Source organism: Anser brachyrhynchus (assembly GCF_964034855.1).
Source record: "Anser brachyrhynchus genome assembly, chromosome: 9".
NCBI classification, from domain to species: Eukaryota; Metazoa; Chordata; class Aves; order Anseriformes; family Anatidae; genus Anser; species Anser brachyrhynchus.
In genome coordinates, this window is record NC_137703.1 from 21,229,413 (window position 1) to 21,249,547 (window position 20,135).

Here is a 20,135-nt window from a genome sequence, read left to right on the forward strand (position 1 = left end):
TCTCTGTGGGCAACACATTCCACTGCTTGACTGTCTTCATAGACAAAAAGCTTACTCTTCAGCCAAATCTTGTCTTGTTTCTGTTTATGCCTGTCACTTCTTGTCACTCCATTGTGCACTGTGAAGAGCCTGGTTCCATCTTTTCAATAGCCTTCCCATGACTACCAGGGGCCACTGCTAGCCACCCCTGCCCCTGAAGCTGTCTTTCCCCCAGGCTGAACAAACTCAGTTTCCTCAGCCTCTCTTCACAGGACAAGTGCTCCAACCCCCAATCACTTTATGGTCCTCCTCTAAATTCACTCTAGTGTTTCAACATCTTCCAACACTCTGCCAAGGTCCTTTTCAGTAGAGTTGCTCCTCACAAAATTGGGGATTGTTTTTTCTCAGATGCAGGACTTTGCATCTGTCCTGAATTTCATGAGGTTTACATAGGTCCATTCCTCCAGCCTATCTAGTCACCTGTGTCCAGCTGCCCTGACCATCAGGTATATCAACAGCTCCCACCAGTTCAGCGTCATTTGCAAACTTGTTCAACAAGAGCTCCATCACATCCTGTAGGTCATTATTTAGATATTAAACAGCACAGCTCCCCAAGTAGACTGTCCCAGTACTTCACTTTTTATTGGTCTGCTGGGAGACCAAGATCCTCTAAGTACTGCCTTCTGAGCCCCACCATCCCACCGTTTTTTTACCCATCCAGTTGTCCAGCCATCCACACCACAACATCCTAACTGGGATACTAGAATACTGTGGAAAACTGTCTTGAAAGCTTTGCTAAAGTCTAGAAAAATGACATCAGCTGCTCTACCCTCATCCACAAGTCATGTACTTTATCTTGGGAGGCAAGCCGGTTAGTCAGACATGATTTACCTGTAGTAAATCCATATCAACTTCTTTCAGTCCCCTTTGCACCCTTCATGCACCCAGAAATGTGTTCAGGAGGCCCACTCCATGATTTTATTTCCACTATTTCAAGGTCATTATGGTTTGCAATTAAGAATACATCAGTTTTGTTTGTTTTCAGAACTGCAGCTCAGCAAATTAGCTTTCTAATCTGAGAATCATCTTTGGGTGTTTTTGTTTTTTGTTTCTTTTTTTTGCTGCTGTTTTTTATTCTGGCTCTGCACCCACAGATTTTGATATCCATATTTGGCCTCAGGTACAAGGGTATATTTACATTAAAATATGAGTAACACCTTCACCTTGAGGCCCTTCACAAGGAATACAAATCACAACTCTGCAAGTGCAATCCTATGGATCCTCAAGACATGCCTGAGCATACTAATCAGCTGAATATAAAACTTACTAAATATTAGCTGTGTTTCCTAGTAGGCTGCCAAAATGAGGCCCCCATGTGGACAGGAGATGGTCAGATCTGGAAGTTCATATGGAGACCAGCCATAAATGTTCCCTGCTTCTAATGTAGAGAAGACAACCCTTCAATAATTATTTCCAATTTAGGTTGTTATTGAAGCTAATTAGAGCACAGTGCAGCAGTCTCTGAACCCACACCAGCCTCAACAGGTGCATCCAAACATTGCAGATATACCAGCTCTGGCCTTGACAATGTTATAGTTACAATACTGCATGACTGTACCTCAAAGAGCAATTTGAATCAAGTAACTCAAGAGAAACTTGTGTCTATGATTTTCACATTTGTTAGCAAGTTGAGGTAAAATCTAGATGTTATCATTGTTTAAATTACATCTCCATGTTAGGATTACAAAAGTGCATGGTCCTTGCAAAGATTGTTCTTAAATTGGTTAACAGAAACAAACACCTTTTCACCTACCAGGAGTAAGGTTGCTAATCACTAGATCCCCAAGTTGTTCTTGAACTGCTTGTTGTTCTCTTGCAGGAGAGAACATTTGTATTTTAAAGGCTTGGTTAAAACAGCACAGACTTTTTTTGTCTCCTTTCACAGATCATCCCACATCACCATGTGAGCTGCTGGAATTGGGAGTGGGGGGAGGATTACCATGAAAACAAACTCAAAAGCTAAAGCTACAGCAATTTAGTCCAGTGCCAGCTGATTATGTAAAAGTGCGGTAACAAAAGCTGATATACTCTTTCCTCCTAAGTTTTCCTAAATGTGATGAATAACTTAAAGCATCAGTTCTGTTTGACAGTGAAACTCACCTCTTGGTTCCAGAGCAATGCTGAAATACTTAGCAGTCATGCACACAGCTAACCAAGTAACTTAGCAAGGTAGTCATGAAAAGGAGTCATGATCAAGATGGCACAAAAACATCTGGTGTACACCAAACTCTTCCTTTTGCCAAGGCTGACTTGATAATTTACTAAGAGCTTTCAAATAAACAAATGAAAAATAATGCCTATCAAATTACCCGTGCTCTTAAGGAGCAAATAACTGTTGAAGAGTGAACAACACCATGCCTTTCTGGATGTGTGTAGAAAGGCCCAGTCCCCAGCAGAATTAGTGTGGATTCTCTATGCTAGATGAGGCATGTATTTCAACTCTTCATTCCAGCGTTAAGGAAGCAAGAGTCTTGCTAGAGTAGCCAGTATATATCCAGAGCTACAGCGTTTCACACACAGTAAAATTTCTCTGTCTGTGAAAATTCATGAAGTCAGTGAGAACTGTGTTGGTGATGGTATGGTATGGTGTGAAAATGAGAGATATCTCCTCCACTGGATGCCCAGGTTTCGTTTCTTAGATAGAGCCCTTCACGTCAAGAAGTTCAGTCATGCTGTAGGAGACAGTGTTCCAACCTCCTCTGGTAATCTCATACTGTTATGTGACAGACTAGAAGGTGAGGGGATTCTTCTTCCAATTTGTCATTTAATTATCATTTCCTCTGATATTTCAGGCTATTTCAGTACCTCCTTAAAACAGTTTTAGTTGCAGCACAGTTGATCAATTGTGTTTTGCCTTTTCCATCCAGCCTCTATTTTAAGGTAAGATCTTCCTCCCCCTTGTCACAGTTGACAAATCAGGGCAGGATGTCATCAGCAAACAGACCTCTTTCTTCTTCTTTCTTCTTTCAGCTCGACAGACTAGGGGAATTTACTGTATGTGGTAAAAAAAAAAAAAAAAAAAAAGAGGAACAAAAAAAAAGGAGGAACAGAAATCTAATATTCTGAGTTAGCTAGAAAGCAGAAGGAAGATATAAGGTGTCTTTCCAGATGTTCTCTGACTAGATGGACTCTGTTAATATTTATCTTGGCTTTCTTTGTGTATATTTTAAATAAATAAATAGTCTGTAACACAGTTTTTAGTAAAGGCTTGTTAAATGACGCTAACTCCAAATGAAAGTTTTTTTTTTTTTCTGAAAACAATGAAAGGTTAACTAAACCGTACAAAGTATAGCAAATGCCATGAAAGATTTGAGCTTAATTTGGCAGTCATTATTATATTTATACCTTTAGAATAACATTTTTAAGGATCAAATATGCATGCTTTAAGAAATTTTTAGAAGTATAACGTTTTCAGTTAGTAATGTTTGAGTCTTGCAGACTTAGAAGGCAATAGCTACCCAAGTCTGGTTGTCAAGAGGTCTTTCCCAGAAAGAAAGTAGGGCTATCTAGACCTTAATCAATCTTTTACTTGATTTTTTGTGGAGTAAAAATAGAAAGGGAAAAAGAAAACAAAAAAAAAAACAAAAAAACATTTCCTTATCCTATCTGAAAGCTTCTCTGTATACTATACACAGAGGAAGAATCTGCAATAAGTTCCCTTCAGCGGAAACATTTTACTCTTATTTTGTGCTTTTATAAAAATGAAATAAGAGTAACCCCTAAACTTCTTGCTGTCAATGATCTCCTTGCTCACATAAATCACTATGATGTGTGGTCCTGCATCATCACAGCTCCTATGTTGGAATGACAGTGCAGATGAGCAGATCATAACAAATAAGATTTTGAGTACTTTATGGGTGTGTCAAAAACTGGTGCTTGCAGAGAAATGATCTCAACTTTTACAGAACTCTCAAAAGGCTCACTCAAGCTCTTTTCATGTATGCCTTTTCTGTTCTGTCTTTCCTGGCATCTGCTTGCAGTTAGAAATGCAAGTGTCATCAGGAAACCTAATTCAATCATAAAGGAACTCTCTCCAGAAAATTATTGGGTAGATATTCTTAACCAGTCCTTGATTTTTCAGACATTCTCAAATGTCTCCAACACAGTCTCTCTTATTCTTATGGAAAAGTGTCTCCCTTCTGTGAGATCAAGACAAATGTTTAGATAGTTTTCAGGTTCTGCACAGTTCAGATTCCTACATGCTATGAATGTGAATTATTTGCGTTATCTTGTTCAGTCAGTAAATGTCTTTGCTTTACCAAATTCCAAGTAAGTGTGGAAAGCAACACACACACAAAAAAAAGGCCTGAAATGCCAGTTCTGTTTGTGCCAGTACTTGTTGCTGATTCCCTCAGCAGCTGCTTCCTGAATCTGTACCTCATGGCAGATACAAAAGCACGTAATAAAAGGCAGGTTTAGGTGGGATATCTCACTGCTTCAGCTCTTCCCAGCAAAACATTCAAATATTCTTTAGAGAGAGTTTACATTTTTCTTAATCCTGGAGACTTTTCTCCTATGCCCAAAAAGCTAAACAAGTTTTAGTGGCACTTCACATCTCATGCAGGTCATTGGGAAATTAGGAATCCTGAGAAATTCTCCTTTAATAGCTGACTATCCAAACAACAGAGTGGAAGCATTTAAAAGCACATATGTGATTTGGGAGCACAGGTCTATTTCAACAAGAATCAAACTCATTTGGATGCCAGAAGTCTTTTTTTCTTTTTTTTTTTTCTTTTTTAAATTTTGATTATATTGATGCTCTGGTCTGTAGTGAGGATTTTCTACTTCCTGACACTCACACAAAACACTGTGCTTTTTCCCCCCCCCTTCTCTTCTCCTCTGCTAAGTATCAGTAGTTCCCAACATCCCAGTACTCAGGAGTTAAAATTTGCTTCAGTGAAATGTAGCATCATACAAACCAGTGTAAAATCACAGAACTGAGAAAATATGAACTGCTAAAATTAATTTTTGCCCTGTGATGAGGTGACAACTAATGAACAGTGTGTGTTTATATAACTGATTTCTTTTTAAACCAATGATTCCTTTATGTCCATGGAGAAAGAAAATGCTCTTCGCTATGGGAGATGTAAAGCATTTTTGGCATGAGTTAAAATAACCTCCTCCATGACTGACACTGACAGTGCTCTCACTATTTCCTCTATGATTATATGGTCTCTGCTGTATCTGGGATGGAAAATCCATGTGCCATGCCAGTTACACAGTACATTCTAGTAAGGGGTCATTTCATAGGGCAGTATTAAATTAGTTTCCAAGACAATGACAAACTACAAAGTGGCCAGTTTCACTGGCTGGCTGGAGACACTAATGAAATCGGGAAACTGCAGTTGTCATTTGCTATGGGACTTGATTCTTCTCACTAAAGAGCTAATCTGAGAATCACAAGTTTGACAGAGAAAATGTGACAGTGAGAAGACCACAACTGGAAATTCATTCGTAAGCATCTCCTAGTCTGTCACTATATCTCACTTAATGGAACTAAAGTACTCTTGAAAGGACAGTACTTTGTACTGTATCAGTTGAGCTCATCCCTTGCAAATGGAAGTATTAATTTTGCTTTAGAACACTGTTTCTTAAAGTAGGGAGACAGAAAGCATTGCTTATAGGATTTACAAGTTAATGTGTTCTTAATACATGAATAAGCTGGCAAGAGGTAAACCAAAGTATCTATGGGCTAAGTGGTTTGGTTGGAGTAGTTGTTTCAAGGCAGACCTGAATATTGACTTTGGTATGGCAGGGGCAGAGTAAGGCTATTATTGACTCTGGGCTTCTGGGTATGTCCTAAGCACTAGATCTCCCACTGTCCTCTACTGTCATGTTTTGAAATCTCACATGTCATTGCTTCAGTCCTATGGAAGTTAAGCTAGTTGCTTTCTTTAAACTGGCCCAGAAAAAGTCACCTATGTATTCCCCAGGGGAAGAAAAAAATAAAGAGGAAAAAGGAGAACAGCATTAATCTGAAGGAAATGTCAGTAAATCATCACTGAAAACAGCAACAGCACAGGCTGGTTGCCTTCAGTACCTCCACATGAAAGCACAAATTTGGAGAGAAACCAACCATTTCAACAGTAATGGTAGTTTGCCCTTCAAAAAATCCATGCTACCAGGAGTATCGCTTCTGGATGTATCTTCATTGTCATTCTTCTTATCTAGTAGGTGAGGAAACCAAGATTCTTGGTATAAGGAAGTTCTGTGAAATAAGAGGAGGGAAAATGCTTTTCTTTTTTACACTATACAGCTTTGATAAATTGTTTGCCTCCTTTTCTTATCAAGCCTATGAACTATCAGCTGCTGGTGAAATGCCAGTTTTAGTTTTCTTAAAAAATTAAGATTTTTGACAATAGGTCAGTGGATATTCCCGTCATAGAACATCACCAGTTTGTCTATTTATGGAAACAGACTTTAGAAATTTTGTAAAAATGTAGCTACTTTGAAGATAAGACAAAGCAATCAAAACCACCCAAAGTCAGCTGAATAATTTTTAAAGACTGAGCCTAAGATAACACGGGTGGCTTGGAAGGGATTTAGATTTGGTATCTTAATAACAAATCCATCAGTGTTTTTCTATTTCCTCTGAAAACCTTTAAATGAGATTAATAGAGTTGATCTGTTTTATGTCTAACCCAGTCTTCAACTCACTCTCCCTCTGACAAAGCCATTAACTTGGATAAGACTTACAGTACTTTCAGTCCTGATTTTTCCTACATCTGTCTTGCAGGTTCACATGCTTGACCTGTATCTGTACTATTGGTTGAAATAACTGTAAGGTCTATCCTCTTTTATAAGGCTGGCAATCACACTAGATTTACGGATTTCCATATATATTAAAATAACAGAAGTTGTTAAAAATTTTTCATTGGACAAGGTCTATTACATTCTAGAAACTATACATTTAATCCCAGTTTGTGCAAACAAAACATATTTATTCATTTGAAAAGAATAATAAAAACATTTGCTGTTTGAAACTTGTTTGAGAAAAAAATAGCATTGATTGGGAACCTTTTAAAAACAAAGGCCTGTGTTGGAAATATACTGTTGTAATAGAAATTGTAATTAATTTCACTTAGTATTTGTACAGTTGTGATCAGCTGATTCATCATTTCTAATAAGACAGCTTATCTTGCTACTTTTAAAAAAGGGAGAGGCCAAATATATGACCCTACGAACTGTTACCTCCAACAACTGCTATACTGCCAAGTTGTGGGTGGATTATTTCTTATATTTTCCATATTGCTTAATATCTGATATACAGCTCAAGTTTATTGACTTGGGATTGCTTGTCGAGTATTATATCTAAAAACAGAAGTGTCACCAAACCTACAGTTGCTTAACTTAATTCATCGTTTCTCATAACATTCCTATATCACCCATTATTTCCCTATGGAGTTAAATTTGAGCACTGATGTTAATGGCATAATATCAAAACTACAGATCCAGGTGTGCTTTTTGTAGTCTCACTCTAGAAGGGGTAGTGCTGGGGAATATAATGCAGAGCCAGTCACACATTGCTTCATTGACACATATATTTTTTGCTGAAGCATATAGTCTTTCTCCAACCACTCTCTTCAATCTATTAAGCTCTGTCTATAGTTATTAGATCAAGTACAGAGTGAGTGCGGAAGATCTACTGCTTCTAATATTTGATTTTTTTTCCAGTTCTTCTTGAGTACAAAAGATCTGTTGCTTCCAAGTGACCCATCTGCACGAGACTGGGCTGTGTGCACGAAGATGGCTTGGTTTAGTGCTAGCTTAGGGATCTCTATGTAGAATTGATGGTTAAGAGAAACAAAGATGACAAGGAGGTGGTAGGTGTGACTGGGAGAATTTAGAGGCACACAGAACACAGGCAACACAAGGAAACACACATGACTAGTCTTAGTTCATTCAACTTCTTTTGGTTGACTTCAAGTCATACCAACTTCTAGGTTGGATCCCTTGTTGATCAGTTATAATAATACAAACACTAAAATACATAAGTCATTTCTCACAAAGCACATTGGGACTGACTATGGTATCAATTTCAGTGGAACTGTATGTATATAAAGTGCTATTTTCAAGCAGAAAAGCCAATTTCAGCATGCCTTTAAGACTGGTTCGGCATTGGCATTATGAAACTTCTGTCCAAATCCTCACCTTTATATCAACAATCTTTGATTATGTTTACCTTGAGGATTTTCACTCTTCATAGGTTTGAAATGCATAAATTATATGTTTCATGTTGGAATTCAAAAGGTTTTAATCAAGCACTCGTTATCAATTAAGCATATTCATCAGTCAACATTCTTAAACGTTGACTATCAAAAATTAACTTTTGGTGCTATTTTAAGATCCTACAGTAGCAGAATGTACTGATTCCTGTATTATAGAAGCAGTGCAAAGGTGTTCTAAACAGTCCTAGTAATGTCAAAAATAGATGTACTAATAACTTGTGTCCTTCTTCTGTTTGTCCCCTGTGAAATTGATTATATTGATTCATCTGACTATAGCATGACATAAATGTCATGAAATATATCTACAAAGTAAAAATTGGCAACATCTCTGCTTTCGCTTACTTTGCACACTGGGAAGAAAAAAAAAATAGAGAGAGAGAGATTTCCTTATCATATATGCATCAGAAATAAAATTTCAGTCCTGTTGACATCAATGGCAAATTCTGAACAGCTTCAGTTGAGCTAGGATTGAATTTCAGAAGTTTGTTATATGACAGATAACAGCTTCTCTATCTGAATCATATGTTCTGTAAAACACTGAGGTAGCTTCTGGTTTTTATCAAAGGTACCAGCTATCTGGCCAGATCAAAGCTACCCTGGCTATTGCCATAATAATTATTAATTAGGTATTAGCTGTTATTAATTAGGTATTATTCTTCAGATCCATGTTTTGCTTGAATTTGCCACCATACTGCCTCAAAGAAGTTGTTTACCTCTGGTTTCCACATGCAAGTCTGATAAAAACTTTTTGTTCATCTCAGAAGGTAATTTAAGAAGTCATTTGAAATTATCTGTCAGTAAGAGATGTTCTTAATTGTTCATTTTCTGGTATTGGGGATGTTCATACTGTTTTCCTTAAGGCATTTAATCTAAAGGCCTAAATATAGAACTATGATTCCTTGTGTAATCATTGTTTGTAAAATAGGCTTCTGAATAGGTGTTTTGATTCATTCTTTGGAGAATCTGTTAACTGCATAGGGAGTTTTGCTCCTAATTAAATCATGTAAATTAGAGGTGTAAAGTCAGGCAGTGTGATAACATCCCATTGCGGCCAGCATGGTCTTAAATGCTTTGAACAGCTGGCTCCCAAAATTTTGTTTTCCACAGGCCACTTTACCATGGGATTGACAGTTTTGCCTAATATTTAATGAAAATTCGCTTTCTTTATTTTGTCACACTACACTCGGCTGTGAAGGTTTGTTAACTTACGTCTTTAAGGATCGCTAATGCCAGTGTACTTGTGAGGATAAACATGAGTGGTAAATGGTGAAGACTGAAAAACTCTTTGTAACAAACCACCCACGCATATATATATTTTATATAGAGACATACGTATAGTATACATGTACATAATAGTTGCAAAGTTAATCTTTAACACCTATTCCATTCCTAGGCCAGTTTTGGGATTATTTTTGATCACTTTTTAAGATCCTTCAGTATACAATCTACCGTGTGACAATCATATAAAACTGTGTCAGACTCAGACAGTGACTTTAATTGTAGCACAAATGTAATGTGACATGAACAATGCACCCTGGTGTTCTGAGGAATAACACAATGCGTCACAGTGGCAATGTGTAAATTAGGCTTCTCCAAGTAGCATTGTTATGGAAAATATGGCCTTCAGATGAAGCTATTGCACAGCAGCCCAGGAATCCGAGCTCAGGAGTGAGCTCTGTCCTGTGATTTGCAAGTGTTTTTGTATGCACTGAATTCTTTTCCATGATCCCTAAATGATTTTAAAATGCTACTAACTGTCCTGGATAGATTTCAAAAGATTTTAACCAAACATTGGTTCAGAAGTCATTGAAATATGCTGAAAAATTACCAGACTGTAGATATCTTTTTTCTAACTGAGATGCACTTAATCTGCCAGAGACTTGCCTTGTTCTGCATTTTCAGAATTTGTCTTCCTTTTTCTTACTCCCCTGTTTACACATCTGTAAATATACCTATGCATGTAAGCATTTTTACTCGTGTATACCACATGTATATATTTTACTTTGAATTGGTTATTCAGATCAGATGTTCCCCAATATTTCTAAAACTTTAAAGGATGAATATTCATTTAGTATTTTGAAAGATGCAGTAATTGGATGTCTCTTGCATGATGACATAACATTTAAATTGCATCCATCTGTAAGTGTATGTTAAAGCCTAATGCTTCAGTCTGTGGGATAGTTATAAACTATATATGGTCAGGTGGGTATTTTGTTTTTATTTATTAAAAAAGATTTTGTTTTATGCTTGGAGTTTTGCTAACAAGCTTCTACTGTCTGTAGTCCATAATTAATTGATATTAAGTGTACTGTGATCTTTGTATGCAACAGTCATTTAGTTCTAGGGAGCACTGTAGTCTTAGAGCTTGATTAAATGCTATTACAATACAGGATCATAAATTTCTCTAATTAATTTGACAGATTAGAAAGAATTTGTGAAGCGCAAATGGAAAATCAGAACAACAAAGTTACTGAAAAATCAGTAAACAGTAGAAAAAGATCTGGAAACATGCTCCTCTAAAATACAAAAAGGAAAGTGAGTTCTACACGAGTCACAAACCTGGACTTACTAGAAAATTTTGTCTCTACTGTGTGGAGCTGAAGAGACCCTAATGATCTTAGTTCCACCTCACAGTTACTGAAATCATTTACATAATGTCTTTTCTCTGGTCTTGTTTTCTATTATTTTGCTATTGAAAGTCAAATATATTGCAACTGTTTAGCATATTGCAAGTGAGTTGAAGTAACGAGTTTAATATGAAATTCAGAAAGGGGCCTGAGCCCAGTACTCTTGGCCAAAGCCACTGAGGATATTTAAGAAGTAACAGACAGCACCACATGACTCTATGAGTTTCAAAAGCCTTTTCATGCCAACACTATACCCATGATAACAGTTGGTGCTAAAGAACCAACATCCACACTATACGCATTCTGGTCGTTTGACTTTGTACTGATCATAGGCTAGTCCTGGGAACTGAATATCTATTAGTAACTGGAGTGCACTGGTCATTCCTAAACCACACCTACTGGTTTAGTTTTAATCTGAAAGGAATCCAGTTTGTGTACACCCAAAGAGTAAACCACAGAGTGATAAGTAGAGATAATTTGAAGATTCTCTTTAAAGAACACTCCTGATCCAAACTAAAGCGTCAAGGCAGACTTATCCGCTGCGTCTTCTTTCAGACCTCTCATTGTTAAAATACACCAATCCAGCTCATAAGCTTTCTGCCTTCTATGTCATGGTCATTAATATTTTCTGGTAATTACTATTGTAGGTCTTGTTCAATTACTGTAGTGGGGCCACAGTCCTTTGTGGATTGGCTTATCTATCCAAGTCATACAGTTGGGGTCTCCATTTTATTTCTTTACCATTTCTCATTAATGGGCCTCTTTCATATTCTTGTCATGAACCCACGTGCACTTCAGTATGATGGAGAGTTTCATACTTGTAACTTGTTATTATCTATTATTTATTTTCACAAATATAATCTCCTTGTCAAAATTAGAGCCACTACTCAATTCTGCAATGCCATTCTAGTTTCAAAATATTATTTGAGGCTCTTTGTGGTTCCACCAATATTCCCAGGGAGCAGAGTCTCCACACATATGCAAAATAAATAAATAAATAAATCCACACAAGCCAGCATTCAGGGCTTGCTGAGTTCTGTGCTTCCCCATCCTAACCAGACTGGGACCAGTCACGAACTCTGGATCCATACACAAGCTACTCTGGACTTCAGAATGCATTTCTGGGCCCACTGAAAATAGAAATGTATCCACAGTCTATCTGTGTTCCACCATCATAATTAGACTCTCCAGACTATGTGGAAGTGGTGATTATTCAGCATCTCAGATGTACTGAAAGAACTCAGAATTACCCCTTGTGCCAGAGGTGTTCATTTAATTAATACTATCAGACAGTAGTGCCCTATTGCAGAATAATCTGATTTCAATTATACTGCAGCAAGAGCCCCACTAGACTGCAGAACATCCCTATTTCTGCAGATTACACTAAATTATGGTGATACTTTGAATATTTTTGTTTGTCCTTCTGTGTTGTTTTATGTCAGACATGCAAGACAGGGTTAATTTTCCCCACAAGGGGCTTCATTGAATTAATTATTGAGATAGTAGCCATGTCTGAAATATGTTAAAAGGTTTCTAGAACCTTCATTTTGGCAATTGACATTCACTGTTATTATCGGTCCCCTCAGCCAAGCAACTCAACCAGCCTTGAGGAATCACTCTTTGCACCATGATAATTTCTTCATCAAAATGTAGATGTTTGTGTTTGTCCTGGTTTCAGCTTGGATAGAGTTAATTTTCCTCCTAGTAGCTGGTAGGGTGCTATGTTTTGGATTAGGATGAGAAGAGCGCTGATAACATGCTGATGTTTTAATTGTTGCAGAGCAGTGCTTACACTAAGCCAAGGACTATTCACCCTCTCGCTCTGTCCTGCCAGCAGGCAGGCTGGGGGTGCAGCAGGAGCTGGGAGGGGACAGACCCAGGACAGCTGACCCAAACTGGCCAAAAGGTTATTCTATACCATCTGATGTCATGCTAAACAATATATAGGGGTGGCTAGCCGGGGTGGGGGGGCGGCTGCTCGGGAATAGGCTGGGCATCGGTCAGCGGGTGGTGAGCAATTGCATTGTGCATCACTTGTTTCGTACACGTTATTATTAGTAGTACTATTATCATTATTATTATTATTATTTTCTGTCTTAATAAACTGTCTTTATCTCAACTCACAGGCTTCACTTTCCTGTTTCTCTTCCCCATCCCAGAGAGGGAGGGGGGGAGGGTGAGCGAACGGCTGTGTGGTGTTTAGCTGCCGGCCAGGTTAAACCACAACAGTGTTTCACATTCTACAACATCAACATACAGAATTTACGGAAATTGCTTGATTACAAAAATACTGACCACTAACAAATTACAGAAAACATTAAAATGTGTGTGGGCTTCCTTGCTATGACTTGCACTGATGTAACACATGTAGGAAATTTAATTGGAGCAATGATTTTATGTTGGCAAAACTTGTTGATGCTAAGGAAAGTAAAATCACATAGTGCAGCAGATACAGGAATGCCTGCGGTAAGACTAAACAACTGGGTGGGTGTGAACAATGAGGTGGCTTGTACATTCAGGAGCAACCACATTAGTTACTTCACATACATTCTTGGGTATCAAGATGGTTTTTAATTAGGTCATATATACTCCAGCAAACACTGCAGTAAATTTTTGATTAATTTTGTTTTGCGGTTTCCATTGTATTCAAGCCTGTCTCCTACAAAAGGAGAACAAAACAAAACAAAACAAAAAAGACATATATGATCTTATCCATTCCAAGAAGGGATTTAAGTAATTTAGAATTAGATGTGTGCCTTCCCTAAGAAAGATATTATTTTACAGAGGCTGTCCAAAGTTAGGGGATATTTTTTTTTCCTAATTGAGTTCTTATTTAGCCTGTAGTATAGGAAAAACTTGTCAGTTAAGGTGATACAGTAATACTTGTACAGACAGTGCAAACAGCAAGTTGAGTACAGCAAAACTGCAGTTCACTACTTCTTAAGTCTTTCCATAATTCATTTTCTGCTTTCCTATTTGTCTTTCATCCCAGTCAAACAACTCGTCTAGTTTAAACTAGAGTTCCAAGTCAAACAGCAATCTGATGTTGTGGTTTTAACAATTACTCTCTTATCTTTTCACTGAAAGGGTAGCACCAGAGGAAAACAAAGAATTACTGGTTGCCACACCTTCTTCTACTACAATGATGGATGGTCACTACATTTATATCTAAAGCATAAGGCACAGGAGTGCATCTCAGATATTGGGACTAGGAGACCAGCCTCTAAGAGTGATTTAGAAACCATTTGCTATCCTTTCCATTTGCTTAAAAGGGACGACAAGTAAGAGAATTATACGAGTCATTTCTCTGATGACTGACTGAACATGCCTACCTCTGAACTGCTCAGACTAACAGATCACTGAAAGAAAACTATAGTAAAAGTCTTTTTGTAATAGTATGTGTAGTAAATGTTATAGTAAAAGTCTTTTTGTAATAGCCCATGATGTTGTTCTCCCCCCCCAGATTGCTGGGAGATTTTTATGAACATTTCTTAGAGTAAAAGAATTCAGTTCAAGAATTAAAATGTTCATTAAAATATGTTCACTTTTTATGTACAATAGAGCAAAGAATGTCTCTGAAAGTACTCCCCTTTTATGATAGACTCTAACTAGAAAAGGACATGACATATTTTTCTTTTTGCAATGTTTATGATAATTTCAGAATTGTAATGAGAAAGAATGGATGGAAAATTAATGTGTTTCTAAGCTGAAGGAGGGAGAGACTTTAATGAGTTTCTCTACAAATGTGTGTATTCCCTAACGTTTCTTATTGGTGGCACACACAAACGTCAGCCATATCAGTAAGTTAGTATTTACTGCTCTTCTCTGACAAGAATCTGAGATTGATCTGAAATCTCCGTAAACTTTTCCACAGTTTTCCAAAAACTTTGAGTCAGACTTTATCTGGACATCTGACTTGTTTTTCTTCTCTAGCCAGGATTTCAGAGTCTAACATTATGAATTATTTCTGTATTTGGAGCAGTAGGACTATTAATATCCATATCTTTTGTTGTTATGGAAAAAGACCAAAAAAGAACAAGATTCATAATGAGGTAGGAATGGGTGGGGGGGCAATGTCATAAATAGATTATGATTTCCTAGTAAAGTTATATGAAGAGGAATAAAAGAAAAATTCATATGATGGTCTACACTGATCTCAAACTTCGCAAAGATAGTAAATACAGGAATTAAACACTAATTAAAATACTTGAAAAGATAATAGCAATTGAAAAATTCCAGTAATACAAGGAAAAATTCTAGTAACAGAAATGCTATGTACAATTAATGCTTGCATAATATAACCACATTTTTTCATAACTCAGGCATAAGAGGAGGAATCATTTCCATTATAACACTCTAATGTGAAATGTGACAGTTAAAATTACTTCAGTGACCCCCATCCAACACGACATGGATCTGAATGTTCATAAAGTGATTCTTATGCAAGTTTTTGTGTTATTAGATGTACCTGATATACTCCCTGCATTTCAGAAATACCGTATCTGTCTTCTCTCCTATATTTCAAATCAACTTCTTCTAATCTTACTCTTTTTGTTGACAATTGTTGTCTACAGAATACAGTGATAAGAACATAAAGAAAAATGTAACGACAAAATGTAAGACAACAGCGTACAGTGCAGGATGGTAAACACTCCAATCATAAGCCAGGCAATAAAGAAAAAATAAGGAAGAACGTTCTTTTAAATGCCTTACAGAATCTAAATAAAGAGCATAGGCAAGCCTTTCTTCTATATTTCAGAAAGGAAAGTGGAGCAGGTGTCTTATACCAAATAGCACCACCAACAAAACCAACAATAAAGAAAAACAAAAGGTAAGATAGTAAGATCAAGAAAGCCACAGCTACAAAATGGGATTGACTTTCCTTGTGAACAGGTCTCAATAGCTAAGTTCCTGGTTCAGTCTTCACATATTTGCAGATAATATATTAACCTCATTAGCTCGCATACAGGGACCTTATCTGATTGGCTATGAATCTTTCAACTTGAGGGAGACAGAAAAAAAGGAATAACCAAAGAAATATTTGGCAGGTTTAATAGTTTCTGCAGGAGTAAAGCACAGTTGTACAGAAAGAAGTGGTGCTGGCAGTCATGAATTTGACTTTGTTAGCCCAAGTAGCCTTCTTATTTGAGAAATTCCTTGCCTCCTCACCCATCTCTCCCATCAGTGGAGGTTATTAAATCTCAAAATATGCCACAATGCACATAAAAAGTAACCAGCAGCAAGGAGAGCACAAGGAGTTGAAAAGGCAAAGCAACTACCATATCCATCCCGTCAGGACTACGTGAATAATTTGTCATTAATAATTTAGAGACAGAATGTGTTTTTTGTGTTCAGAAATAGTGTCCAAATAAACTCCAGTTTTCTGTGAATCCATGTAATGCCTGAAATTAGGCTCTGTACATTTTTTTTGCAAGTATTCTTCTGATCCTCTGCTGGTTTATGAACACCCCTTTGTGACTATTCAGTATTTGTGTGCCATCTTTTCAAGAAATAAGCACAATGGTTTATGACACATTAGGCAATTAGAAAATACTTCAGTGTCTGCTTTTTGTATAAATAGCCACAATTATTCATTATTATTAACTAGCATCATTATCTACTAATAGGTAGTGCCTAGTTACTACTCTATGAAGTAACCTACTAACCTACCTACTAACCTATTAACACCTGCTAATAGTTGTTCATCACGTATCTAAGGCACTGCAATACAGACACCTTTGGCTGTATACTTTCCAGGGCAGGTTACTGTGAATACTGGGGCACTGTGAGAACACAGCTCAGATAAACTGTGGCTCTAGACTGGTTATCTCCTTTCTCTCCTGGCTTCTGCACCTTCTTTTCTGGGAGCAGCAATTGACTTGGTCCAGTTTTCTTCCTGTCTTCTGCCAGTCAGCAGTGGCACGGTGCCATTTGTATCCTACCTGTCCTTCTTACAAGCCTCTTTCAGCCACTGTCATTTTAGTTATATTTCTATAACTAAACTATATTCACCTTCACACAGATCCCCTACCCATGCACAGCATTTTGCAGACACTGTGATAATGTGCTCACCTAAATATTTACCCCTGCACGTTCCCAATGAGTATCCCACAACCACTCCCACCACCCAGTATCGTTCCAGCTCACAGGCAGCATACAGCAGCATACAGTTGTCTCCTCCCACTCTGCAGGGCTATGTAAAGAAAAGCAAGTGTTACCTCACAGTAATAAGCAAGGCATGATTAATATTTTCTTTATGTTTAATCTTGTCAGCTCACTGTGTGATGTAATTTGTGAATATATAGATCCATATTCTCACATAGGTATTTGTTCTGAGGGAAAAGTAACTTCTGTTCCATGCAGCTAGTATGCAAACACCTTGCTCATAGGTGCCTGCCTACTTGTCACCTTACTTGTGGGGCAGAAAACATGAGAATTTTCTCTAGTATTTCTCAGCTACAGAAAGACTGGGAAACTCTGTTAGAGGCATTTCTAGGCATTCAGTTGGTAATTGTCCTTTTCCCAGTTCCATTTAGAAGAATTTGAAGGCTGAATGCTTTAAGTAGAGGTGTAACTCACCTGCTTGGCTCAGGGACATGAATAAAAATGTATGATGGGGCAGCTTGTGGCTAACAGCTGCTGGATATAATGGTAATGTCTCTGCCTGTGTTTAGGATGTTTCAGTCACTTCAACCATATGGCCAAGCTGAATGAGACAAAACTGCTGAGAAAAGAGAAGAAAAGCCATATGATGTACAGAAAAAGAGGAAAAGAAATCTTTGGTGCTTCCTACACTGTCCCTCATGAGTGTAATTCATTGCAGCTGCTTTGACACAACGAATCAATCATTAAGCTTCTTCTACAGAACAGATGGCCAAAGAGTAGAAATGGTCGAGGAAAATGGATTTAACAAATAAGTCTATACTGATGAGAACTTTCTTTGTAGGATTCATCCTACTCACATGAAACAACCAAAATCTTACCACAAACCTCAGGGAATATGGGATATATGTTCCCCCACTGATGTAATCCACGCTTTTTTCCTCTTATTTTTTCTTTTTGTCTTTTGGTAGACATGCTCTCTTCACCTTAAAGAGCAGTTCATGAAATTAAATGTTTCTATAGGAAGTCCACATCTGGGTCACAGTTTATAGGCTTTTTTTTTTTGTGCTGTTAAGATGATACCTTGTCAGCCACATGAATGATTAGACACATGTGCAAGCAACCAGGCACATTCAGGCAAGACATACTTGTCAGCCAGTGAGTCTTTGCAGTGATTTATTTGAATTTAGGGTTCAGTCCTGTTTTCTGTGCAGATTTCAAAGAAAATTACAAAAATATATATTCATCAGCCTCTGTCAATAGAGGGACAGAATGAGGAACTAAATAGAAACTGAGGTTGAATGAAAATTACAAAACAAATGGAATAGTCTAATAAATAGTGTTTTGTTTTATTTTTGTAAATTATGACCTTCCTTGAACTTGGCATACTGATTTATAACATTTTTTTCTGTTTTTCTTATCCTTTAAGAGGCATTTTTGTGATCCCAAGCAAGCATGCTTTAGAGTAAAACTAAAGAGTTTTACTTTAAAAAGAGTTATCTAATATTTAGATAACTTTCATTTTACATTGACAGATCAAAAATCAAATGTATGACCATGTTAGATTTAGATTGTCTGTTGAGTTATAACATTTTTGTTTGAAGTCAGTTTGTTTGAGTAATGAATATATATTTATATAGCCCTGCAGTGGTCAGGCAGTTGGACTAGATGAGCTTTGAACTATTCTATTCTATTCTGTTCTGTTCTATTCTGTTCTGTTCTATTCTGTTCTATTCTAGCCTCTCCAAAGGTTCTTCATGCTCTAGTTGATCATGTTCAAAGAATAGAATTGGAACCACAGCGTAGCATTTACTACTGACTGCCCAGTGAGGTTCTATAGTCCTCACTTATGATAATCATTATCTGACATACTCATGTGTCTTGAATAACTGTAGGATCTAAATGTCTCACAAATTCAGATCTATTCCTCCTCTCATACTCCACTAGGACATTATTTTACTGTTTTTTAAAGTTGTGAAGCAGAAGAATTTGAGGGAAAAAATGTAAATGACAAAAATCTTTTAATATTAGAATAGAAACTGCCGTCCAGATCAAAAGAAATATTAAGTGCCCAATTGCTTTTGATTTTAATGTAAAACAAGATACTGAATTGTGTTAAGATCAGTTTACAACAATATTAATTTAGCATTAATGAATGAGAAATAAGAAGCCATACTTAAAGACTTACAGAAATATTTTTTTTTAAATAAAATTCCACATAATGAAGCATACATAATATATTATTATGTTTCTAGATTTTGTATATGTAAAGTTTAGATGATTGGAGGCAGACAAAGGTTAGAATTGTAGACTTGCCTACTAAAGAATGTCAAGTGCAGTTTACTTCTCAGAATTCTCCTCTTCTTCCTTTTTCCTGGATGGTGAAAGGACTGCTTTACAGACAGGGTCAAGAAATGAAAACAGAATATCTAACATACGTTTGCAAATGTCAGCTCCATACATCACTGAACATCAAGCAGTTCAAACACTCCCTTTAGCTTACACTTCACGTTCCAATGTCATTCTCGTTTACTTGAGTTGTAGCCTCACATGCACTCAATGTACACAAGAAAGTCAGTCAGTGCACTCTCCATGTCTCCAGTCTTTGCACACTTGTGTATTTTGTAAATACACGCACACAAATTTTTAACACAGGTGTAGCCAGCTGGAATGATTAATGGTGAGTAATAGTGCATCTCCACTACTTCCTTAGTTCTTTCAGGCATTATGTTGTAAAGTCTTTAGTTTCATATTACCTTTCATCCTGAGAGATCATTCTGTATGCACACATAGCAGCTTAAATACAACTACTTCAAAGTGCAAAGGAAGCATTAAGTTGCAGAAAGAGCAGTTGAGGAGATAGCCTTCAGATTCTGACCCACCAAATTTGCATCTCTAGTGCCTACAAAGAAAAAGAGTTTCATTTTTAAACCTTACTCTTGCAGAAGTACCATGTGTGAAGGATCGTAATGGTTGCAGAGTGCTGAGTGGCCAAAATTAATTTTCGGTTGTTCATATTTCAGTCAGTAAGTCACAGGGACAGTGGAACACACGTATTTGTTCAAGACAAAGGTCCCTCAAGCTCGGTAACCCTGACAGTGGCCAGTACCAGATGCCTATGGAAGAAGACAGGACATAG

At 37.2% G+C, this 20,135-nt stretch overlaps 1 protein-coding gene across 12 annotated transcripts in view; it reads left to right on the forward strand.

The window, feature by feature from the left end:
• LOC308199825 (uncharacterized protein) overlaps window positions 1-20,135 on the forward strand; it is a 605,136-nt gene that overhangs the window by 539,194 nt on the left and 45,807 nt on the right. Inside the window, exon 3 of one of the 12 annotated variants that reach the window (XR_013954992.1) lies at window positions 13,982-20,131. The exons of 10 other annotated variants lie outside the window; for them this stretch is intronic. The gene's annotated coding sequence lies outside the window, so the exon portion shown is untranslated. Of the gene's footprint in view, window positions 1-1,924; window positions 6,152-13,981; window positions 20,132-20,135 lie in introns of those variants that run through there. One more of the 12 variants, XR_013954993.1, reaches the window with a different exon arrangement.